Source organism: Passer domesticus, chromosome 10 (assembly GCF_036417665.1).
Source record: "Passer domesticus isolate bPasDom1 chromosome 10, bPasDom1.hap1, whole genome shotgun sequence".
NCBI lineage: Eukaryota > Metazoa > Chordata > Aves > Passeriformes > Passeridae > Passer > Passer domesticus.
In genome coordinates, this window is record NC_087483.1 from 28,775,966 (window position 1) to 28,796,442 (window position 20,477).

At 43.0% G+C, this 20,477-nt stretch overlaps 1 long non-coding RNA gene across 2 annotated transcripts; it reads right to left on the bottom strand.

Annotated features, from left to right (window-relative positions):
• Positions 1 to 10,808: 10,808 nt before the first annotated feature.
• Positions 10,809 to 20,229, bottom strand: LOC135309459 (uncharacterized). 2 transcript variants are annotated; one of them, XR_010369723.1, is made up of 5 exons: positions 20,069 to 20,229; positions 19,694 to 19,909; positions 16,831 to 16,950; positions 16,136 to 16,285; positions 15,010 to 15,321 (listed from the first exon to the last, which is right to left on the bottom strand). It is a non-coding gene; the product is annotated as an uncharacterized LOC135309459 (long non-coding RNA). The 2 variants fall into 2 exon arrangements; XR_010369724.1 differs by lacking the exons at positions 15,010 to 15,321; positions 16,136 to 16,285; positions 16,831 to 16,950 and adding an exon at positions 10,809 to 10,891.
• Between the last annotated feature and the right edge of the window lie 248 nt (positions 20,230 to 20,477).

The following is a 20,477-nucleotide window of genomic DNA, read 5'->3' on the forward strand; positions in this document are numbered from 1 at the left end:
GCTAGTATTTAAAAACAGGTACCTGAGGTCCCTTCTATTTGTAGGACAAAATTGACCTCTATTTGAGGTCCTTTACTTTTTGGCAAAAGCCTTATTGCAGGCTGTAGGTGGATTCTGCTTTACTTTGCCATATCTCAGGAAGCTTCTCTTTTATACATTGGGTAGGTCATTTAGCTTCTTAGTGTGTTTGCCCCATTTGTGCTGTGATGATGGTGAAGTGGAAGATGAATGGTGAAGATGCATTGTTTCTGCATCAAAATGACATGGGGAATTCATGTTCAGGCATTGCAATCCTACAAAATAATGGTGAAAATGTAGCCAGGTTTTCTAGTCTGAGAGAGAACTTCTTCAGAAGTGCAGATGTGTTATGTCCCAAAGTCTCTGCAATTATTGAAGCCCTTTCCTTCACAGGCTTAGGGATCATGGATTTACAACACTGTTTCACAATGCTTATCCATTGGCTCTGGGTCGCTGGCCTTAGATTTAAGGTGTTAACCTGCAGTGCCAGCCAAACAGGATCTCAAAGCAGAGGGGGAGATTGAGGAATGTTTTGACAATTCCTAACCTACCCTATCCTATCTAATCCTACCCTATGCACATTCCTTTATCATGCTGTCTCCCACATGAATCAATGTTTAGGTATACTAGAGAACAGATAACATTCATGGCCAGCTGGGTTAAAGCCAAGGTCTCCAGTGAGAAAGTGTCCTTATTTCCTTCACTTGTTCTTTGACTCTCCTCTTGCCGTTCTGGAGCACTAACCTCATTTCTTCTCTTCTTGAGATACTGCAGGTTGGTTTTTTGTAGTGTTTTAACTGAAGCTGAAATTTCCCAATTGTATAGGGAAAAGACTGACTTTGAAAGGGAAACACTTTTCACTGAAAGAGAAACCCTTGGCCTGGCAGCACCAAGCAATGGGGCTCAGGCTTTGACTCCCCTTCTTCCAGTCACCATGGGGTGTTTTGAGGAGGTATCAGGGTTACAACTTCCTGGCAGTCGTTATTTCTCCAGAAAAATAAAAGGATCTGCAGAGGAAAGCAAAGGCATGCTGGCTGTTTGGCTGCTTCCTCAGTGCCATATAGCGTCCCCAGGGATGTTGCCTTGCAAGATTTTCTTCCCAAGGCCATAAGCTGGTTGATGGCTGAATGAGAAGCCTGGACACAAAGTGCCATTTCCTCCTGCTGCACTGATCTCTGTTCAGGTCTGCTGGCCACTAGCATGTTACAGTCAAGACTGTGCAAAACTTCTTCCAGTGTAGTGTGAAATTTGCTCCAAAAGAGCAGAAACATCTGGTTAGTACCAGGAAGTGGTCGCTGGCTGCGTTTGGCATCAAGGGACCATGTAGTTAATACGCTCTTACCTCATCAGTAGGTGTCACTGCAGCAAAAGACAGGGTCCAGTGGAAAGTTTCGGAGGAGAATAGAGAGGGGTACTTCAGCCAACCAACCAGATGCAGTCAGTTCAGTGCTTCCTGACTACAGCCAGAGAACGGCTATGGATCTGGGTTTATGAATTGCTTGTAATAAGGCTATAGGAAATGAGAGATTAAGGAAATGAGTCATTAAGTGATTACAAAGACATGTGGAGCACACACAGTTGTGGCCGCCAGTAACAGAGCGTTGAGCAACCGTAAATTTCTTCTACGGGGGTTTTGGGAATGTTCCTGCTGAACTTGTATGCAGTAGTGAGTTACGGTTCGGTGGATGTAGTTGAAATGAACCAGTAGCAAGTTTCAGTCACTCTTAGCACAAAACCCACAAAACAGATTTCTAAGGCTCAAAAATCACCCTTTTGATGCCAGGCCTGGTGACTTGTCCCAGGAGAAATTTTTCAACAGGTAAGAAACAGCCACCCTCTGACACGGTAGGATTTAGGTCTGGACTTTAGTATGAATACAGGAGCTTTAACCAAGCTCAGTTTGAACCTCTTTATTGGGCCCAAATTCTGAAAGCTGACAATGCAGCCCTATGCTAGTAACAGCCTCTGAATCTGTTTCCACATCACTGTCAACAGAGCCAGCAGCAGCTGTTCTTCCTGTCAAGGTGTTCTTCCTGTCAAGGGTTTTCTGATGTGCTGGGAATGGCATTCAGCAATGCTGTCACACATGAAAGTGTGGATAACCAGATCTGGGGTCTGCAGAAAGTGGGGTGGAGAGGGCAGCAGTGAGGCTACGCTTGTTTGGCAGGCGCACCACTATCTAGTCACAGAAGGCATAAAAATGGACACTCCATATGGTTTGGCAGCAAAATCCCCAAGCTTTTAATCCTGTTTTCTGGGAAGCACAGTCAAGAAAAAAGACCTGAAATGCAGAGCAGGTCAGCCCTGCTGTCTGCTATCAAACCCAGACTCTACTGCTCTGCACATTCTTGAAGGTTCTTCCTCCAAAATATGTCATGCAGCAGGTTCAAAAATCATGTTGCCAAGTAGTCAAATGCTATGGAAGAAGAAAATGAGGCTGTCAGCTATCTTTGATGCTATGCTAATGGATTTATTAAAGACATACGTAAAACCCTAGTGGCCCAGATACAGAAGAAAATTAAACAATATGAGATAGGTTCTCTGAGTCCTTTCTGAGAATTATTTTCCCAGCATTTGGCCTCCAAAGTGTGTTGATTTTGTACCAGCACCTCTGCAAGTGCTAGTTTTCTAACTGGCTCAATGCTCTGTGTCTTGCTTACTGCTGGTTCCTTCTCCAACATATCAAATTCCCCAACCTACTCTCTAGACAGGAGCATAGCTACAGATGCAGGGAGGAGAAGGAGCATTTGGTCCCCCCTCTACCTGGTAACAGACACATGGAATGAAGCCTCTCAAAACAGGTGTCCTAGTTAAAAAACCCCAAAAGCCAAGTTTTCACTCCCTTTCTTTCAGTTTTATTTTATATTTACATTCAGTCTCCTCAGATCCTTGCTGGTCTTCGAAGCAAAGAGTATTTTGGCTGTACATTACTCTTTACTCTCATGACTTCTGCTTCACACAGAAGTCAATCACAGCTGAGCAAAGAGTGGCTGCAATGCTTATAGTCACAGTTCAGTTTCACCCACTCCCCAGACTAACCACTCGGGCTCTGCATGGAGAATGCAAACAAAAATAATTTCCTTATTGGTTTTGCTCCCTCATTTTCCCTTCTCCCATGGAGCTAGCTGTCTTAGGAGGCTGAGACACTTCAGAAATCCCTGTAGTGGGCTGATAGATGGGGCAGGATGGAGCAGAAAATCCACCATTCATGCGGTTGTAGCAGGAGCAGTAGCACAAGCGTTGGTGTGTACGTAACAGGCTCCATATATGAGAGTTCCTGACCCTGTGACTTTAAATCTGACTAGATAAGAGAGCCAAAGAGTGGGAGGTGAAACAGAAGCCCAGAGAGCTGAAAAGATTTGTCATAGCAGATCTGGGACTGGTGCCCAAGCCTTCTAAGCACAGCTGGGTGATGATATTATGGTTATTATTAATAATAATAATAGTTAGTGTGCCAAAAGCTGTTGTTAGAGTAGGACTAAAAGAGATCACCAAACTGAGCAGAGTGTGGTGAATATTTTTGGCCAAAGAATATATCAGTGTTGACATTTTTCAAAATCTCTCAGGTATTTTCGAAATAAATTTTACAATTAAAATAGGCATTGCACTTAAAAGCAAAGGGGAAAAAAGTTTCTAAATTATCAAAGTAACTAATAAGTGTAAAACTCTTTCAATTTCAGCCCAATGAAACACTTTGTTTAGGTCCAAAATCAACCTTTTCCTTTCCTCCAAACCTCAAAAGATTATTGTGTTGGTTGAGCCTTTCCTTCCTCTCTGATTTTCCATTTTGGTGATCAGACCAAAATACGTAGCACTCACCAAGCTCCACTCATAAATCCTAAGAAAAAACCGTGTCCCATGGACTACATTAAACTTTATTATGTAGACTTTTCAACAATGAAAATCTCTCTCCCAGGCATTTTAACTACATCACCACAGTAACTATCCTACCATGCTACAACTTCTACTACAATATTTCTTTGTTGCACAGATAACTGTGACCAAGCCCTTGCTAACGTAATTCATGAGAGGGAGCAGCATGATTGAAACAATACTCACGCTTCAGGGTTGACCTCTAAACCTGTCATAAGTCACAAGTGTCAAAATCAAGCAAGGTTATACAGGGAAGGTTATGAAATTTCATCACTTATACAGATGTTGGATTTTCTATGCCGTAATGACAGGCAACTTACTCAGCTGTGTATGTTCTGATGAAAAGAACAAATTTACTTCATTTTGACTGTTTTTCATTTTTAGATGATTCTCACCTTTTCTACAGCAGCTTGTTTTCTGTACTGTCTTTAGAAAAGTTTCTTTTTGTTTGGTTTTTCAGTATTTCTCTGTGTGAGACAATGCATCAACACCTTTCATCCTGAGAAAATTCAGCCAAGAACTGCATTGCAGAGATATTTGCTACCTGATGAAATGTAGAGATGAGTAGAAGTAGCTGTTTCACAGCAGAGTGTCTGCAAAAGCTCAGGAAAGGAAAAACAAAAGAAGTGTGCCTGCAGCTGAAGGTGAAAGCAGAAAATACAAGAAAAAATGAACTGATCTAACAAGAATGCTACCCAGGCATTGGACATCTTCTCTTCTTGCAGAAAATGCCAAGTGATCCTAAATGATCAGGAGTAACTGGAGCTGTGGTTATGTCTGGTCAGAAAAGCTCCCTCAGCGCTCTCTGCGGAGCCTCCCCACCTGCCATGGGGATACTTTCTGTTCTCACAAACTCATCGAGATCCACAGGCAGGACAGCTCAACACCCTCTTCTGTTTGATGTTGTCTGAAAGAAAATAGTCCCCACTAATGACTAAGCCTCCTGGGTTGCTTCATCCTTGCTGTCCAAACACTCATTGTGCTCAGACTCCTAGATCTGCAGAGACAAGAAGTAGGCATGAATTTTTGGATGTATCCAAACACAGGTTAGAAGAACACACCAACGAGTTCTCTAAGTCCCTGGATTTCCATGGAGTCACCTAATTACTGCAAGGGTTTGTCAGAAATACCTGGAGTTTCCCAGACAGACTGGCCTTTGAGAAGCTGCACTGTGACTCCATCACAAGCCCATTAATTCCACCCTGTATGAAGTCATGTTGTCCAGAGAGTGATAACATGCTGGAGAGATAAACCTGTTCAGCAGAGCCTTGCCTTCAACTTACACACACAACAGTGCAGTAATGCTGAAAGCCCTCAGAAAAACATGTGTACATTGACGACAGGATTTTCTTTTTCCTGTTTCTTTTTCCTCCAGGGAAAACAAAGTGAACTTTAATAAACTTGGGTGTCAGAGCACAGGAGAAAGCAATAAGCCTAAAAACAAAGCATCAGCAGGAGACGCATGTATGGCTCAGGAAACCCAGCAGAGGAATAAAAATCAAGAGCTATATCCAGACTGGCCATGATAGTTGCCATAGCATACAGGAGTAGCTTCTTTACTGATACTAGAAGGAACCAGAGTCTGACAGGCCAACACGGGGACCCACTAAATATGATCCCAAGCTCATTGATGACTAAGATGCCTATGAAGTTTGCCATCTGAGAGGGACACTGTGGTATATATGAGATGGATGTCAGTCTTGCAGGGTGCTGATCTTGAGGTGCCAGCAAGTTCTCTGAAGATGGACTATCCTCTGCAGTGTGTACCATTCCCATCAGGATAGCATAGGATCACCCTGGGGCAGCATGGGAAGGGAATCAGAACTCACCAGCTTAACTGGAGTAAAGCACCACAAAAAGCACTTGATTTCCCATCTCCTGACTGTTTTTGTTTTTCTGGAACAAAAAATTCAATAGACATGTAATAAACTGAAATTTGAAGAGCTGTGTTTGTACAGGAGGTGAAACCTGGTATTCAGATGTCCTCTTTTAGCTTTACAAATCTGGATGATCTGTACAAGATTTCTGTGCAGAAGGCTGACACTTTAACAAATGCCAGAACTATTCTGTGCTCTACACAAAGAAATGTCACACAGTAGTCAGTAGATGATGTACTAATCTTTGTTCTTCATCCTGGCACTGTGCACAGCACATGCCCCATCTCTGGCCTTATTGTTTGGGTCCACCCCTCTCTAGCTAAACATTGTTACTTTTCTGAATTTGGTAGCACAGCTAATAATAATATTTCAAGATAACTCTGAAACTGCAAATGAAATTAACAAACATGGGTGAGATTTGTAGCCTCTGAAGGAAAGCTTCAGGTGAAACACTTTTTTCACTTCCTTTTTCATGTGTCCCAAAGCTCTCTGTGGGCATTCCAGTGATATTTAACCCTATCTGTACTGAACAGTGGTTTTTGCTACTGATGATTATGTAACCTTGGCTTCAAGAAGCAGCATCTGAAATCAGGGGTCAATTATACATACATGAAATAGCCCTTGGTTTGGAAAAATACCAGGATTATATCATGAGGTCTTCCAGGGACAGCTAAGCACAGCACTCTAGGTGCCACCCATAAGCCTGGGGAATGCCTACACTTCTCAAACAGAAACAGCTTCAGCAGCACTCAGTAAAGGAGGGACAGTGTGGGTAGGGAAAGCAAGGAAGAAAAGTAACTCCACCACACCCTTATAATGGCTGCATCAAAAAAGCAGGTTGAAAGACACGTTGAAGGGCAAGTGGAATGTCCCTACCGAAAGACAAAATAAGATCAACTCAACAGATATGCTCAAAATTACCTGGCAATGAAGACTCCATGCCCTCTTTGAGCAAATCCCTCCCAGAGTTTCACTGTTCTTAGTGCTTAGACCATCTTTCCTTTTTTCCAATCTTTGGATAATCTATCATGGGCATGGACAATTCCACACTGGAATCTCCTCCCAGTATTGGAAGACTTCTGCAAACCAAAGAAATCCCACAAAATCCAGAACTTTGCTTTGAAAGTTACTAACTTTGGTACACCAAAAATAAAAATAAGCAAGTAACCCCATCATGGAAACAAGCAGCTGTGTTTAGAGGCATTCATGCAAGAGGAGACAGGGTGAGTGGCCAGGGGTGTGGAAGAACAAAGAAGCTTCTCTGGCCATTGCCAGTATTAATGAAAGACCAATCCTAGGAGTTTGCTCCAGCAGTTTTAGAAACAATAATAACAGTCCTCCCCCTCCCAACATGCTAAATCTGATCCTTGCTAATGTGAATTAATACCAGGTTTCAGTGCAGCCACTGGGGTAATGTGATACTCTGGAGTGCTGTAATCCTAAACAGAGCATTAGGAGAGCAGCTCACGCCACAGCTGTGGCTCCTTGCAGGTGTTTATTCCCCAAGCAGCCCCTTCAGCAGCAAGTTTCTGACTGCATGAGAGACATGGGGGAAACTCTGTCATGGTTGGACAATAAGTTTCTCTGGAATAAATGTGCTGGTCCAGCGCTGGCGGTACCAGGAGAGCTAGGAAGGGGGAAGTCTAAAATGTTTTCTGTTTACTGTGCACAAAAGGAGAGAGAAGCAGGTGAATGAATGAAATAGATACCTCTGAGTGACCCCCTTCCCCTGGGAACTGGGCACACAGTGCCTGTGCACACATGTGCTCTTTGTTCCTGTGAGTGCTGTTCCTACTGCCCCTGGCCCTGGCCCACCACTTCCCCTTATCCTCCCCCTGCAACCAGCCCTAGCTCACACATTTAATCAACAATCCCCACTATTCAGTTTCAGAGGCACCAAAGGGAAACAGAAGTCTCCCAAGCAAAGTTCTGCCTCCTTTGGGACTGCCCTGCTTTCCCTCCATGCATCCTTCAGCACCCTCCTCCCCCAAGCCTCGCACGGTGCCTGTCTGCAGCCACAACTCGATATTGGGTTTCAGCAGCCTCCAGCTGACCCGGTGCTTTCACCCTGCAAAAATACCGCTGTGCTGTTCATCTCTCTGGTTACTCCTGCCTCCTAACAGGTGGGGCTGGCAGCTCTAAGGGGGAGGGCAGGATGGGAGAGCTGCCTTTTAGCTGCATGCCCTCCTCGGGAAACAAAAAGCCCCATTTGTTTACTCCCCCAGCTAAGTCCCCGTGGTCTTGGGGTTTTCAGAAAAGAGCTTTGTGTAAGTCCATTTTTTTAAGTTCAAAACCACTGGAGTCATGGGTGGACATGAGCAGCTCTTGCCTAGCTGAATTTCCAGCACAACCTCTTTCTGTTTAGATGCAGGCCTCCATCAAGTTCCCAGCTGACTTATGTGATCCTCTCATTGTTGCTGGAACAGGTCGGAAATTTAATTAATCTCAACAAATTCAGTGCTTCCTGACTGTCTCTTCAGCCAAGAGCTGCCCTTTCTGGCTGTTGGCTCTTGAGCTTTCAATCTTGGTTTCTTCCAGAAAGTAGAGAAAGAGGATGGAAACAACTCCAAAATTTCAACATATTTTGAGTTCCAGATACTTCTATTTAACTCAGAGTAGGGGGTCGAATTTTAACATTTTGCAACATGGGTGTGTTTAAGATGTAGATCTTAACTCATTGGCTTGTTCCACTTCTGCAGTGATACAACCCAGAGAGTATTGTTTGAAACTGCTGAAGTGTTTCCTCTTGCTCTTGATAGCAACTTCACATTTTTTCAGGAATCAGGGAGTCATGGTCACTTGGTGGCTGAGATTTGTCTAGGAAAATAAGGAAATGCATAAACAGTTTCTACACAAAACAAGAAGGATTTAAATGTACAAAGCCCATACAAGTTCTCAAAGAAACAAGAATGGAGAAACCCCAGGGATGGAAAATGGCCAAAATCTTTCTAAGCAGTTAGCAACCAAATTAATTTTAGAGTTACATTGGAGGACAGCTGAAGAAAAAGCTAGATATGAAACTGGAGAATTTTTTTCTAAGCACTCTTCCCATCAATCAAAAGAAAAGTCTTTGAAAGAAAGTATGCATACAGGGAAAGTGAAAGTTTGGGAGGGAGCTATTCACCTTCATCAGCCTGCAAATCTCCAGTCCACATATAGAGTTGGAAAGAGAATCTGTGTAGTGGGTTATAGCCTGAATTTTCTTTGTTGCCTTTCACATACTTCTATTTCCTAATGTATTATTCCAGATGAGACCTATCCAGCATAAAGACGCTATATTCTTAAACAGGTACTTGGGTGGTGATTTCCAAACTCCCTAGTAGTCTGTGCTATATCTAATGTATGAGGTTCAAGAGACCTTGGATGGAGACATTGAGAGGTGGATTTTTTTCATACTTCCTTGCAAAGCTGAAATAAGGAATTTTTTTAAGGGTGCTTCCACCTAACAGGGGAAAGATATTGATTTGCATTGACTTTGTCACCTATAAGGCCCAGAAGTCCTCAAGGACAAGTGATGTAGCAAGACTGAAGGGGAGCAGTCTTGCTATGAAGGAGGACTTCAGAGTAATTTTTTCCTAAGAGAACATTTTCTGTGCCCTCATCAAACAACCTAACTACTAATATTTCTACTTTTTAGTTAATAATCTTCTCTGTCGTCCCTTCTGCATTATCCTCTATTTCACAATGAAAGCCATCAAAATTAATCACTGTCCCTCTTCTCATTTTTCTGCTCAAGAAGTTCTTCTTCAGAAATACAAGCAATGGGAATTAATGTATTTTTTCACAAACACAGTTGCTGATGAAATCTGAAATATAATTCTAGGTTGTCTCTGCATATGGATAGTTGCAGGCTCTTTTGGAATAAGAAACTCCATTCCTGTCTTGTACTCATCCCTGTTTTCATCAGTGCCCTTTAAGTTATTGTTCTTCACCTAAAAAAAATCTGCAAATTATAAAAGGACAATGATTTGTCTGTCTTTCATTTCCATAGTGCCTAAGTGAAGCACAAAAGACTAATATATTATACTGTGTGATATTTGTTTCTACTTCACACACAGAAGAACATTATGTCTCTTTATTCTTCTATGTCTCTCTTGCCTGTATTTCTTGGAAAAGGGAATTGGATTTGTTGCTGAGAATTTAATAACTGTTGTGTTTAAAATGGACCCATTTTCACAAAATTTCATCAGTCCAAAATGGTCTAAGCAGTTGAAAATAAATGTATTTTCCCTTTTCTAGTGTGATCACTTTTTTTCAGACCTTCATTCTCATTTTTGAGATTAAAATAGAATGGAAAGAATCACTGGGTCCATTTCTCCAAATACTATAGAGATCCCAAGATTACCAAATCCAGTGGTGTTTTTCCTTTGAAAATAATTTCAAAAGAGTAAATTGCTGTGCTCAAACTGGGAGTATTATCATTATGAGTACTCTGAAATCATAAAGCAGGTGACATGATATGCTGTGTTTGTTCTTGCTGTGCCTGCTTGGCACAAGCTTTCTAAAAGCCTCAGGAGTTACTCTGGAGATGAATTTGTTCTGCAGGGGTCTTCCATTTACTTTGATTTATTGTGATCATTCAACGTGTATTCTCATTTGGATGGTCAGGGATTTACACACATAGCTTCCATTAACACTAAAGGGTGATACCATTAAGACAAATGTACAGTTAATCTCTGGCACTGTGGAGATAAAAATATCCCTCAGAGAATGCTCTGGCTGGGCTGGAAACATTCATTATCTGAGTTGCATTTCACAGCATGAAGCACCTTTATAGGCTGCTTTATAATTTTACTGTCCTTACCCTATATTTCTTAGGGGGAAGGAGAAGAGAGAAAAAGGGCACCTATCCATGGGAGAGATGAAGGCAAATGAGATTGCTTCCTTCAATCCTCAGTGCACTGACAGTGTTTCACATGAGTAGCAGAGAGGATAAGATGAATTTTGATCTCTTTCCTGGATCATCATCATAATTTCAGAATTGTCTCAGAACACCAGGGCACTCGCTGCTTTTATTTTAGTAGTATCACAGTAGCCCTTGGAGAGGGAGCTTCCCAGTCTTTCCTCATGTCATGCCAACTAACAGACATATGAAACAGGAGATGATCCATACTCAGAAGACCCTACAACAGACAAAGGAGTAGAATCTGGTGGGAATCGAAATCTTAAGAGGCCAGAAACATCTTTTCATTGCTCCTCATCTACCTACAGTTCAGCACGGTTTGACATCACTGGTGTTGAGTACTGCATTGTGCTTGTCCCAGGTAAGTGTAGATACTTCACCGCTATCAAGCAAAAGTATGCACAGCCTTTTCTAGCAAATCATGGGCAGGGAGGTACACAGAACCCTAGGGTCTGTCTCACAGCTCTTTTCTCAAATCTTAAAATGAGTCTCTGCATGACACAATTCATTTCCATGCTTTCCTAACTGAAGAGATGTTATTTCTGATCTGTGAACCACCCTGCTGCAGAGCCCCCACAGGATGCCCTAAATGCCCAAAGGAAATGGTGAGGTGGATTTGACCTGTTAGAACACCACAAGGAAAAAGAAACTGAGGTAGTACAATGCAGAATAGCAAGGTACTTCATCTTCTTACATATTTTTCTTTTTTCCTTCACAATTTCTCTGTGTCTCTTTTACAGCCAATATAATTCATTGAAGCAAACCAGAGGAAAACAACTTGGATGTGTCTGCATTAGAGGCTGGCACTAATTTTTTTTCTCAATTGCTTAGTGAAGCCATTTATATCACCAGCATAGGCCCAGAGACACTTTACTTTGGGCGGGAATTGTGCCTTTGGGTTTATTCTGTCTACAACTTTATTATTACATTGGACATCGTGACACATTTTAAGTGGCTCCCTGTCTTCAGCTGTAACTGAATATTGTGTTTAGATAGCCCACTAGGCTCTCTTGCTAAAGTAATATGGATTCTGTGTTTCAAACACCACTAAACAGTTTTCCATTCGGGCAGGTGATTCCAAGTTTGTAAATGCAAAATGTCATTCAACAACCTGACCCAGCAAAACTCCTACAAATATTACAAGACCCCCAGAAAATGCAGAAAATAAAACATTCTATGTAAACAGCAAATGAAAGCAGTGAGGAGGAGGAGGCAGGGAATAAATGCAGTTGTCATTTAATGGCTTTTAAAGCTTTTTGTCATCTTTTTCTCATATCCCCCCACTCTGCCCAAGACCAGAATATCATGCATGTAACAGAATCTGTTCCGATTAGAAGGTTTTGTTACAGCTGTAATAAGCTTTCACACAGGAAAAGTCCCCTGAGACCTATATTTCATCTCAACTTTCCCTACTGCATTAAACAGAGGGTTTGATTCTGGAAAGCAGAGATTGAAATTCTCTTCTCCTGCACTCAGCCCTGAAAAGTAATGAGAATTGACAATTCCAAGGCGCGCTGCGAAACTAGCACGATCTGGACAGAAACTGCCTCTGTGATAACAGGTTTGGGATTGTTTCCTCTTTCATCTGTTTATTTATTATTCTTATTTGTTTTTCTTAGGCTTGTGACTTAGGGAAGAGAGGGTGGGATGAGGAAAAAAAGGAAGAAAAAAGGGAGTCAGTAGCTTGGCAGCACACAGCCTAAATCTAAACACCACACACACTCACTATACCCTGGAAAAACCTGGATCCTATACAACAATTTCTGTAACACCATCACTTGGATAAACCAGCAACTTACTTGGAAAGAATCTTTGCTTTCCTAGAATTCATGTAACGAAGAGATAAAATGACCTTGAGAGATGGCAGCTTTCCTTGCAAAATACATTAACTCTATGAGAGCAAGTCTCACTGAAGATCCCCCTTCATCCATCCTGTGGTGAATCAGACAGGAAAACAGGTCTGGCAAAATCCTGCCAAGGGGTCTTTTTGCACTAACACCTTCATGTTCCACCTCTGACCTCAGCTGTAATGGTTTAAAAGGGAGACTAAAAATCTCCAGTCAGCATCATCTGTGGACACTGACAAACAATGCAAACTTGTAGTCCTTGCAAACTTGCAAACTCATTCAAATGATGACTTTGACCCACTTTTTTGCCCTTTGAAATGAACTGACAGTCCAGTTACTGTCATGAGGTCTGTCCCAAAGTGGTAGTCCCTTGGATTGTTCTCTTGAACTGTTTCTGTTCCCATGGTCCTGCAAGAATGATTCTTAAGAGGAAAATGAGGACTGAGAGTCAGGCAGCAGCCAGACAAATCTGCTGTGAAACTGCTTCAGAAACTATCAGTCGTGTGAAGAGCAGAAACTATTGACATGGACTCTGAGGCATAATGTTATTTGGCTGGAGTTTCTGGTGTTTAAAAATAATGTTTTCCCTGCTGTAATTTTTCCCTTCAGAAGGTTTATTTTCACCCTAGTTGCCTATTTTCCCAATAATAGCAGGAACACAATACTTCTTTCCACCCTCTGTCAATTTTGATCAGTGGACAGATTCAATATTATTAGTGGGTGATTGACAAATGGAGTGAATGGTAACTCCTGCTTGCTTGAAAAAGAGTATGTAAGAAAATTCAAAGTGGTCATGGAAAAACTTCTCTGGGATTCATTTTGAGAGGACAGATAAAAGGGGCCACTTGGGAGGGAGAAGCAGCAGGAGCTGAGGTTTGGATACTTTTTACTGGTTACTCTACACCCAGATGTTGTGCCTGTAAGGAAAATTGTTTCATATTTCAGCATATTTCTACAAATAGAGATTCTGACAGCCTCTATTCTCGTTTTTAGATGTTGCTCTAAGACCAGGTGTTGCAAACCTTTTGGAATTAACTCCATGGAGACCCCTTTCCCAAAGCAGAGTTATTCCAGCTGTGATAAGACAACACTGACATTCACCTCACCATTCAATTTGTCACCCCTTTTGCTCAGAAATGAGGACTTTCATCCCTTCCTTGTACACAGTCCTGGGTTTCACCGATAGTTGACTGTGTTTTACTGCCAGCCAAGCTGACCTAGAGGGATGAATGCTTCCTTCTGCTTCATCAAGAAAAAGGAGCTTAAACCATCAGAACTTGCTGAGAAAATTCTCCATCTTTTCTGTGCATTTCTCAGCTGTCATCACTCTGCAAAAGACCATTTAACCAAGCTTCAGCAAGATCTTTGAAATAACAGCAGGGAAGAGTCTACCTGATGAGCCCTTATCCCCTGCAGAACTGTAGCTGTTTGGGAACAGTTGCCCCAGAGCTGCTGCACCTTCATGCATTTCTTTGGAAAGAGGGAGCAATGGTAAAATCAGGATAGGTAGTGGAAAAGAAGCGAAGAGCTAGAGTTGCAGGGAAGGGGGCACAGATGTAGCTCTCCAATCACCTATTCTGTGTTAGGGGTTTACATGGCTGGGAAATGCAAAGACAGATGGTCTGTATACCCCTTTCCCCACTCCTCCAGTCCTAGGAGAAAGGTGAAAGAAAGAGGTCTGCAAAGCAACAAAGTCCCAATTTAGCAAGGCCAGAAACTTGTGCAGCCACTCTGCAAGGGCTCATGCAAACACACACACCTCTGGCTGCTGGAACCTGTTTGGCTGCCAGAGTGGACATGAGCCAGAAGACCAGGTCACCCAAAAAAGCAAAAAAATAATAAAGAACCCCAAACCAACAACAACAAAAACCAAGAAATAGCACACAGTACTCCTTCAAAATAACAGCAGAATCAGCCCCATGAAGGACACATTGAAGATAAAGGAGCCCCCACCAGGGATGTACTTGCCCTGGTGTAATTAATTCACTTTTGGAAGAGTTGCCAGCAGGGATCTCAGATTAAAATCTCTCTCTCCTGCAGTAGGAAGCACCTCCAGGAGCTCAGCATCTCCCCTCCCTTCCCCACAGTGTGAAGTACCATTCCAAGTCCCAGTGTGAGACTTGAACCTGCAGTGACCTCCTGAGCCCTGCAGTGAAGGATGTATGAGCCAATGAGTCATGTTGACTCTGGCTTGGATCTAAATGGGCCTCTTCTCTCATACCAGAGAAACCACGTTCACACAGCCACCGAAGTTCCCTGTATCGGATAACCCTCAGTGCAGGAGTTGGGTGGTGCTTGTTGCTGTCATCCTTGCCAGGAGGGAAGGGGTGAGCAATGGGGTGGGGATGTCAGAACCCAGTTAATCCAGAAGTTACATCCTCTCTGTAATTTAGGGTGCAGGAGAAATTGTCATCCAATTTAAACAGTAGAGACTAAACCAGCCCTCTGGTTAATGAAAATTATGACTTCTCTTTCTCTGTGGGTGGTCTTTTATTTGTAGGGAGTGAACAAGGGATTGTTGTTCAATACATCTTTCGAGAGGTCACTTTTTACTTGCCTGTCCTGTACACAACAAAGTCACCTTCCAGGGTGTTTTTTTGTGACATCATGAAGGTACCTTTGGGCCTTCCTAATTGCCTCCTGCTGTGGGCTAGATAGCAAAGTTGGTGGCTACTCATAGCTCACCTTCCATTCTCCTTACAGATCTCCAGCTTCAGATCTCCACATCCCCTCTGCAGGCACTGCCTGAGTGAAGCTGAAGAAAAGTGTGAGCAGACAATCAAGGCAATCTCCCAAGGAAATCCTAGGAAGTGACAGTAGGAGTTAATGACCAAACTGGTGATATTCCCAGACCATGTCTGGGAGGCAGCAACTTTCAGATGAGACCAAGTGAACCTCCCAGTCATAGATGCTGTGAGAGGGACCGTGACTCACTGAGCAAAAAGAGGGAAAGGTTATTTCCTGGCAGGATGCCAACTTGACATTATATAGAAGTGATTTTTACCCACTGCTGAAAAGCAGGCTACTCCCAGCTGGAAGGAGCAGCTGGTCAGCAGGACACTTAATCACACTTCACTTGAGGTGCTCAGGTGGTTGAGAGTTTAATGCAAGATAATACTTCATGTCTGGGTAGAGCATTCTGTATCCAATTGTAAATACAGGCTGATGAACTCCAGTTACTCATGCTGATATTTGCCAGGACACTGACCATTTGAAACAGAGGTTATCCTCTGCCTGATTCTCTCTATCTGCCTGATAACCAGCAGGATATTTGTGCTAGAATACTTTGCTTTTTCCTGCCTGCTTGTCTTTCTTTTGCAGCTGAACAAAGAGAGCATTGTTTTCATGATATCAAAACTGATTTAACATTGATGGGCTTAAGTTACCAGCTATACATCAAGGGAAATATATATCAGCCAGACCAACACCTACTTTTTCAGCTCCTGTACCCACCCATTTCCTGCCCCCCAGAAATATGTCAGCATCTACCCACAAGCCCTCTTGCAATTCTGAGCCCTCCCTGATGCTCTCTGTCACCTATTGACATCCTTAATGGTCTGCAAGGGAATGCAAATTGGTATTGATATGAAACATGAGAAAGCAACAGAGAGATTTACCCATCATGAAAACACTAGTTTTTCCTTTCCTTATTCATATTGTGGTTCATTGGGCTGTCATGTAATGCAAATAACATTCATGGCATTAGCTTGTACTTAAAATAAATGCTTCCTGTGGTTCTTACATATCTCCATTTCATCATATAGCACCTGAAAGAAAAAAAAAAAAGGAAGGAAAAAACTTCATTGCCTCCTGTACTCCACTGATGCACATGTTTGTCCTGCAGACATGAGTGCGTGGGCTGCACAGCTGTAATTCTGGTTTCTGTGTACTGTGTCTTTAAGCATGAGTAGGCAGCCTGCCTGTAGGGCTGGGATGGTGCAAATCTGGAAAGGCATTTAAGAGAAAGGAGAAGGAGGTATCTTTTGCAATGTCATTCCTGTAGGAAAGCACAAGATAGAACAAATTCAATGGGAAGCAAGCCCTTCAAGTGAAACCCAGGTTCAGTGTTTACCCAGAGGAGAAAAAAAATCAGATAAATTTCCCCAGCCAGGGCTATTCTCTGAGGAAACCTCTGCTCCAGGAGCTGGCTCTGCTGAACAGCTGGTTGGATGGCCCTGCCTAAGGCTGGCTGTTTCTGTGGCCAGCAGCCCTATGGTGGAGCAGGGTGACTAACACTTCACAGATCCACTGGCCACTGACAGCCAACTGGTGGGTCTCCAGCCCACATTACAGTCACATTCTCCATGCTCACCTGCAGGAAGTACCAGGCTGGCTGGGGTTCCTTGGCTGCTCTCCCACCAAGCAAACACTTCTCCCTTGTGCTCTGCAATTTCTTCAACCCACCAGTGTGAGGGAGTCCCCTGCAGATGTTCTGAGACAGACTCCAAGTAAGTTCACGCCATAGGGCAAAGAGCAGTTTGAGAACAGAACTAAGTACCCATAGCTTATAGCTCCATCACTCTATTGGCTGCAGCTCAAACTTAAAATGCCTGTGCTTGGGTTTGGGACAGGCTAAACTTGGAATAACTCTTGATGGGATGGACCATAGCCTAAGGCATCATCTACAATTCCCACTTGTGCAGATGCACGTGGACAAGAGCTTGGGCCCAATTTAAGGCAATGAGCAAGTTCCTTCCCTGGCAGTCAGCCTGTGTCCGTGCCCACGCGCGTGGGCCTGGGCCCATGCAAACATACCACAGCGCTTCCATAGACACTGTTTTGCAGCAGTTGCACTCGGCTCCTCTTACTTTATATGATTTCCAAACTCTTCATACCCATGCTATTATTTTCCTTTTTCCTTTTCTTTCCAAATGGAGAAGAAGGACTTGTCCAGAATCCAGCAGCAAGCCAACACCAGAACTGGGAGAGCAACCCAGCCCTTCTGACTCCAATGCCGCAGGCTTCGTCTGCTAGACAGGAGTGCTGGTCATGTTTGAATAATGACATTATCTCTGCTAGACTAGTCAAAGCCCAAGAGTGAGTCATTTTGTTCCATCCACTCCATGAGTTTCAATGGGTTGCTGCATTTGTCTCCAGATGACTGGAGAAGTTACCTATAACACAGGATATTTTTTGTTCCACTTATTGGGGCTTGGGGTAGGTTTACTTTGAAACCACAATTAAAAAAAAAAAAAAAGAATTTATCAGACCCTTGGGGTAGGTATGCAAACATATTTCTGTCACTGCCACATGATTATTTGTTGCACGCACACATGGTCATTTCAAAGAAGAATCAGCAATAGGGGTAAAGCATATAGATCATATGCAAAGTGGTTAGAAATGGATTGCTGTGGTGCTGTGCTCTACATAAGCCAGGAATGACATCAAAAGACTGCCTGGTCATGTTTGTTATATGAGATTTGGGCATATATTTGGAATCAGTGCTCATACAGAGGTCAGTGAGGGACAGAGGACGCTAGCTGGTTTTGATTACTCAAAAAATAATGGCTTATTAATATGATTTAGGCGTATCCACAGGAGAAGACACAGATGTACTAGATTATTTAGTTGACTCAGTCAAATATTTAGTTGACTCTGTCAAAGAAGTAGCCAGAATGTAAATCTCTCTGCTCCTTTCATCTCACACAGCAGGAATCAGAGTTGTGTGTTTGTCAACAGGGGACTGAAGCCATGAGTCAGCATTCAGCAAATGCTTCCAGTCCTCTACAAACAGTTACTTTACCACTTGGCAGTTTTAGATAACCTTCATGGAGGCAGAGAAACGCCAAATAATTTTATCTTGGAGCTTAAGGCTTCAGCAGTGGTGGACATAAGTTTTTGGTGTTACCTACAATAGCAGCATTTTATAGCCTGTCCTCTTCAGATGAACCTGTCCTGCCATTAGGACACAGCGAGATGTTGTATCCCTGTTGTGTTTCTCAGCAGGCTCCTGAGCTGCCCACAGGCAGGCACAGTCAAGTTAGAATCTCTGCCACCAGGACATCCATCTCAGCCATTGCAAAGGACACAAATACAGGTGTGATTTCAGCTACCTTTGTCAAACCTTGTGACTTTGCAGAAGCTGCACAATGTTGGTTCCAAAACACTTTGAGAGTGAAAAGCTCAGAGATTTCACCGCCTCACAGCTACTATGTCACACATGGAGACTGAGTCTCTTATTTGCATTTTCATGGCTTTATGACTCTGATTTCTGTTTGTCTGTGCTCATAAACAGAGAACCTGGTTCTTGGCCTGGTCTCTTGACAGCGCTGAATTCCAATATTCGGCTCATGTCTTAGGGATGGGTGAGGGTTTTTGCACTTGTCTTTCACAGGTGACAATCACCTGTCGACTCTCTAAGACGCCTTTCTGAAGAAGTATACTCCACATGTCCACCTTTGCTTCCCTGCTGAGAGGGTTCAAAGGCCAGCACATTTCAGAAGTGATAAGAGCTCTATCCAATGCTTGTGCTCATGAATTCCCCCTCTTCAGCTAAATTTCTCATCTCCCTTGTTTATTTATTATAATTCCCCCTGGTTCAACAATGGAACTGGATCTTGCAGAAGGTCTTGCACAGCTTGAAATGAAATTTTGAAAGGTTTGTTATTTTATGCACTGCAAAGAAAGCAGATCAAGACCTCTGTAGGTGCCTGGAGTCAAATTTTCCTTGTGCCAAGATAAAGAAGAAAACACATTTAAAATTCTGCACTGTATGGCACCTGCTTTAAAAGGGAACATTGCTTATAAAAGCAGTCCCAAAATTTGCTCCAAATTTTTCAAATCCCTGAAAAGACATTTACTATACTACTACAGTGACTGATGGATCAGGGAGAAAGAAAAGAGACAAATTACACATTAGTTTTGCTTGTTTTCACAGACAAGAATCCTGTGGATAAAACAATTTGTCCTGAGGATAAATCCTGTAAATAGGGAAAGTTCCTAGCTAACCTTTTTTGCTAGTCCACCCTCAAATCCAAGGAGAAAATGTAAGAATATGGCACTGTCAGCCTTGTCGTGAGACTGACGTGGCAGCCCCTTCTTGCAAGGCATGACCTTGGTCTCTCACACGGGTTTGCACCTCAAGCTGACCTTTATGGGTGGGACTGTGAAGAGAGGGGGTAATGGGTTTTGGAGTGCTTTACTTCAGAAACTTACAGACTAAATCCAGTTCATACCTAGAAGTGCTGAAAGTGATTAGCATCTGAGGGCTGCTCAGCAAATCACCGGTCTCCAGTTCCCTTCCTTTGAGATGACTGTACAAAAAACCACCTTTGCTGCTGGCATTAATTCAGATCTTTTCTACCAGTGTTAGGCCTGAGCTGCATGACCTGTTGTGCCAGTAAAAGCTGCCTTCTGTCAGCACAGCCTGTGTTCACATCCAATGCTGAGGCCTGGAAGGGGATAAAACTTTGTTTTTCTCTTAAGTATCACCTAAAAACCCCCATCCCTTTCCTGGCACTGTTCCACTGGTGCAGATGGTGGATGCCACATTTTCTCTGCCAGTTCAAGCAATGCCAGAGCAAGTCTCCCATAATCCCATTGGGTCTTACCCATTTTCAAGGTCTGATCACGTCCTGAATATCACTGCTTGGAGCAAATGAAAGCCTAGACACAAAGCTCTCGTCCATGCAGAGTCTAATCCCAGGTCCTGCTGTGCACTCACATGTGTCTGTGCTTCCTCAGCATGGGAAGTACTTAGCACGATACAGAGAGGAACCTGGGTCCCAAGTAAAATGTTTGCATCATAGACAGAGTCTTACAGACCTGGCATGATCCAGTGTGAGAACAGAAATAAAGGCCTTCAAAGGAGCTGGGGCTGGTCAGGTGATGGAGCCAGAACTCCAGGCCAGGTCTGTGTGGATGGAAAGTTGGGACTGAGAATGACCATGCTGTGTCAGCCTGAGGAAGAAAGACAAGCCTTCCCTCTTTATCACTCCTGTTAACCTATTGCCAGAAACA